The 5,000-nt window shown below is 42.1% G+C and overlaps 6 non-coding genes across 6 annotated transcripts; 2 read left to right on the top strand and 4 right to left on the bottom strand.

Moving 5' to 3' along the window:
* Nucleotides 1–376: 376 nt before the first annotated feature.
* TRNAG-GCC (transfer RNA glycine (anticodon GCC)) lies at nt 377–447 on the bottom strand. Its single transcript has one exon. It is a non-coding gene; the product is annotated as a tRNA-Gly (tRNA).
* A 156-nt stretch (nt 448–603) lies between these two features.
* Nucleotides 604–676, top strand: TRNAK-CUU (transfer RNA lysine (anticodon CUU)). The gene has a single exon. It is a non-coding gene; the product is annotated as a tRNA-Lys (tRNA).
* An 821-nt stretch (nt 677–1,497) lies between these two features.
* Nucleotides 1,498–1,568, bottom strand: TRNAG-GCC (transfer RNA glycine (anticodon GCC)). Its single transcript has one exon. It is a non-coding gene; the product is annotated as a tRNA-Gly (tRNA).
* A 168-nt stretch (nt 1,569–1,736) lies between these two features.
* Nucleotides 1,737–1,809, top strand: TRNAK-CUU (transfer RNA lysine (anticodon CUU)). Its single transcript has one exon. It is a non-coding gene; the product is annotated as a tRNA-Lys (tRNA).
* An 821-nt stretch (nt 1,810–2,630) lies between these two features.
* Nucleotides 2,631–2,701, bottom strand: TRNAG-GCC (transfer RNA glycine (anticodon GCC)). Its single transcript has one exon. It is a non-coding gene; the product is annotated as a tRNA-Gly (tRNA).
* Nucleotides 2,702–4,872: 2,171 nt separating this feature from the next.
* Nucleotides 4,873–4,943, bottom strand: TRNAG-GCC (transfer RNA glycine (anticodon GCC)). The gene has a single exon. It is a non-coding gene; the product is annotated as a tRNA-Gly (tRNA).
* Nucleotides 4,944–5,000: the final 57 nt, after the last annotated feature.

Below are 5,000 nucleotides of genomic sequence, written 5' to 3'. Positions count from 1 at the left end.
CATCAGTGGGTGAAACCATGCAGGAATATCAGGATCTACTGAATGTGGAAACTTTGCTTTGGTTTAATAGTGTAGATTGAAGAGCAAGCGTTGCCTTGCCTTGATGCTACAACACTGTAACAAAGCCTGGCCAGCTTAGTCAATAGAAATAAAACTCCCAAGCTAAGAGTCATATGCTTTTAGTACAACATTTGTTTGGTGTTTATTCCCTTTTCAGATCCAGACCTCTCTCTTGGCAGGTGGGAATTCTACCACTAAACCACAAGATTCTACCATTAATTTATTGTATGTGGAATTCTATACCTGCACCACCAAAATGCAAAGAGCCAGGCACTCTTTAACAAAATATACCATAATTTCAGTAAAACTTGAGTACTGCATTGGCCGGGAATCGAACCCGGGCCTCCCGCGTGGCAGGCGAGAATTCTACCACTGAACAACCAATGCTTCACATTTTACTTCCCGGTTACTTACCCATTTTCCTCAATGTGTGAAACCAAGCATGCATCTCAGTGTACTGAATGTGGTAGCCTAGATCTACTTTAATAGCTTGTAGGGCACTCCTTGGCTTGAGTGGCCTTTTTGTCACATCACAGTAACCAAGCCTGGCTAGCTCAGTCGGTAGAGCATGAGACTCTTAATCTCAGGGTCGTGGGTTCGAGCCCCACGTTGGGCGGTGTTTTTTCCCAGAATTCTACAGGCGAGATCTCTGTCACTACACAACCAAACGTGTTTTATTTGAAACTTAAAAGAGGTGTACATCAGTGTGTGAAACCAAGCAGGAATCTCAGGATCTACTAAATGTGGAAACCTTGCTTTGGTTTTATAAATTGAAGGGCAATCCTTGCCTTGCCATGATGCCATAACACTGTAAAAAAGCCTAGCTATCTGAGTCAATAGCAAATAAGACTCCAAATCTAAGAGTCATTTGCTTTGAGCACAACATTGGGTGGTGTTTATTCCCTTTTCAGATCCATGCCTCCCTCATGGCAGGCGAGAATTCTACCACTAAACCACAAGATTCTACCACTAAATCATTGTATGTTAAATTCTATACCTGCACCACCAAAATGCAAAGAGCCAGGCACTCTTTAACAAAATATATCGCTGTTTCAGGTGTACATCAGTGGGTGAAACCATGCAGGAATATCAGGATCTACTGAATGTGGAAACTTTGCTTTGGTTTAATAGTGTAGATTGAAGAGCAAGCGTTGCCTTGCCTTGATGCTACAACACTGTAACAAAGCCTGGCCAGCTTAGTCAATAGAAATAAAACTCCCAAGCTAAGAGTCATATGCTTTTAGTACAACATTTGTTTGGTGTTTATTCCCTTTTCAGATCCAGACCTCTCTCTTGGCAGGTGGGAATTCTACCACTAAACCACAAGATTCTACCATTAATTTATTGTATGTGGAATTCTATACCTGCACCACCAAAATGCAAAGAGCCAGCCACTCTTTAACAAAATATACCATAATTTCAGTAAAACTTGAGTACTGCATTGGCCGGGAATCGAACCCGGGCCTCCCGCGTGGCAGGCGAGAATTCTACCACTGAACAACCAATGCTTCACATTTTGCTTCACATTTTACTTCACGGTTACTTACCCATTTTCCTCAATTTGTGAAACCAAGCATGCATCTCAGTGTACTGAATGTGGTAGCCTAGATCTACTTTAATAGCTTGTAGGGCACTCCTTGGCTTGAGTGGCCTTTTTGTCACATCACAGTAACCAAGCCTGGCTAGCTCAGTCGGTAGAGCATGAGACTCTTAATCTCAGGGTCGTGGGTTCGAGCCCCACGTTGGGCGGTGTTTTTTCACAGAATTCTACAGGCGAGATCTCTGTCACTACACAACCAAACGTGTTTTATTTGAAACTTAAAAGAGGTGTACATCAGTGTGTGAAACCAAGCAGGAATCTCAGGATCTACTAAATGTGGAAACCTTGCTTTGGTTTTATAAATTGAAGGGCAATCCTTGCCTTGCCATGATGCCATAACACTGTAAAAAAGCCTAGCTATCTGAGTCAATAGCGAATAAGACTCCAAATCTAAGAGTCATTTGCTTTGAGCACAACATTGGGTGGTGTTTATTCCCTTTTCAGATCCATGCCTCCCTCATGGCAGGCGAGAATTCTACCACTAAACCACAAGATTCTACCACTAAATCATTGTATGTTGATATCTATACCTGCACCACCAAAATGCAAAGAGCCATGCACTCTTTAACAAAATATATCGCTGTTTCAGGTGTACATCAGTGGGTGAAACCATGCAGGAATATCAGGATCTACTGAATGTGGAAACTTTGCTTTGGTTTAATAGTGTAGATTGAAGAGCAAGCGTTGCCTTGCCTTGATGCTACAACACTGTAACAAAGCCTGGCCAGCTTAGTCAATAGAAATAAAACTCCCAAGCTAAGAGTCATATGCTTTTAGTACAACATTTGTTTGGTGGTTATTCCCTTTTCAGATCCAGACCTCTCTCTTGGCAGGTGGGAATTCTACCACTAAACCACAAGATTCTACCATTAATTTATTGTATGTGGAATTCTATACCTGCACCACCAAAATGCAAAGAGCCAGACACTCTTTAACAAAATATACCATAATTTCAGTAAAACTTGAGTACTGCATTGGCCGGGAATCGAACCCGGGCCTCCCGCGTGGCAGGCGAGAATTCTACCACTGAACAACCAATGCTTCACATTTTACTTCACGGTTACTTACCCATTTTCCTCAATGTGTGAAACCAAGCATGCATCTCAGTGTACTGAATGTGGTAGCCTAGATCTACTTTAATAGCTTGTATTGCACTCCTTGGCTTGAGTGGCCTTTTTGTCAAATCACAGTAACCAAGCCTGGCTAGCTCAGTCGGTAGAGCATGAGACTCTTAATCTCAGGGTCATAGGTTCGAGCCCCACGTTGGGCGGTGTTTTTTCCCAGAATTCTACAGGCGAGATCTCTGTCACTACACAACCAAACGTGTTTTATTTGAAACTTAAAAGAGGTGTACATCAGTGTGTGAAACCAAGCAGGAATCTCAGGATCTACTAAATGTGGAAACCTTGCTTTGGTTTTATAGATTGAAGGGCAATCCTTGCCTTGCCATGATGCCATAACACTGTAAAAAAGCCTAGCTATCTGAGTCAATAGCGAATAAGACTCCAAATCTAAGAGTCATTTGCTTTGAGCACAACATTGGGTGGTGTTTATTCCCTTTTCAGATCCATGCCTCCCTCATGGCAGGCGAGAATTCTACCACTAAACCACAAGATTCTACCACTAAATCATTGTATGTTAAATTCTATACCTGCACCACCAAAATGCAAAGAGCCAGGCACTCTTTAACAAAATATATCGCTGTTTCAGGTGTACATCAGTGGGTGAAACCATGCAGGAATATCAGGATCTACTGAATGTGGAAACTTTGCTTTGGTTTAATAGTGTAGATTGAAGAGCAAGCGTTGCCTTGCCTTGATGCTACAACACTGTAACAAAGCCTGGCCAGCTTAGTCAATAGAAATAAAACTCCCAAGCTAAGAGTCATATGCTTTTAGTACAACATTTGTTTGGTGTTTATTCCCTTTTCAGATCCAGACCTCTCTCTTGGCAGGTGGGAATTCTACCACTAAACCACAAGATTCTACCATTAATTTATTGTATGTGGAATTCTATACCTGCACCACCAAAATGCAAAGAGCCAGGCACTCTTTAACAAAATATACCATAATTTCAGTAAAACTTGAGTACTGCATTGGCCGGGAATCGAACCTGGGCCTCCCGCGTGGCAGGCGAGAATTCTACCACTGAACAACCAATGCTTCACATTTTACTTCCCTGTTACTTACCCATTTTCCTCAATGTGTGAAACCAAGCATGCATCTCAGTGTACTGAATGTGGTAGCCTAGATCTACTTTAATAGCTTGTAGGGCACTCCTTGGCTTGAGTGGCCTTTTTGTCACATCACAGTAACCAAGCCTGGCTAGCTCAGTCGGTAGAGCATGAGACTCTTAATCTCAGGGTCGTGGGTTCGAGCCCCACGTTGAGCGGTGTTTTTCCCCAGAATTCTACAGGCGAGATCTCTGTCACTACACAACCAAACGTGTTTTATTTGAAACTTAAAAGAGGTGTACATCAGTGTGTGAAACCAAGCAGGAATCTCAGGATCTACTAAATGTGGAAACCTTGCTTTGGTTTTATAAAGTGAAGGGCAATCCTTGCCTTGCCATGATGCCATAACACTGTAAAAAAGCCTAGCTATCTGAGTCAATAGCGAATAAGACTCCAAATCTAAGAGTCATTTGCTTTGAGCACAACATTGGGTGGTGTTTATTCCCTTTTCAGATCCATGCCTCCCTCATGGCAGGCGAGAATTCTACCACTAAACCACAAGATTCTACCACTAAATCATTGTATGTTAAATTCTATACCTGCACCACCAAAATGCAAAGAGCCAGGCACTCTTTAACAAAATATATCGCTGTTTCAGGTGTACATCAGTCGGTGAAACCATGCAGGAATATCAGGATTTACTGAATGTGGAAACTTTGCTTTGGTTTAATAGTGTAGATTGAAGAGCAAGCGTTGCCTTGCTTTGATGCTACAACACTGTAACAAAGCCTGGCCAGCTTAGTCAATAGAAATAAAACTCCTAAGCTAAGAGTCATATGCTTTTAGTACAACATTTGTTTGGTGTTTATTCCCTTTTCAGATCCAGACCTCTCTCTTGGCAGGTGGGAATTCTACCACTAAACCACAAGATTCTACCATTAATTTATTGTATGTGGAATTCTATACCTGCACCACCAAAATGCAAAGAGCCAGACACTCTTTAACAAAATATACCATAATTTCAGTAAAACTTGAGTACTGCATTGGCCGGGAATCGAACCCGGGCCTCCCGCGTGGCAGGCGAGAATTCTACCACTGAACAACCAATGCTTCACATTTTACTTCACGGTTACTTACCCATTTTCCTCAATGTGTGAAACCAAGCAT

This window comes from Crinia signifera, chromosome 3 (genome assembly GCF_055691185.1).
Source record: "Crinia signifera chromosome 3, ASM5569118v1, whole genome shotgun sequence".
Lineage (NCBI taxonomy): Eukaryota > Metazoa > Chordata > Amphibia > Anura > Myobatrachidae > Crinia > Crinia signifera.
The sequence above is the reverse complement of the archived record's forward strand: the minus strand, read 5'-3'. Positions and strand labels throughout refer to the sequence as shown.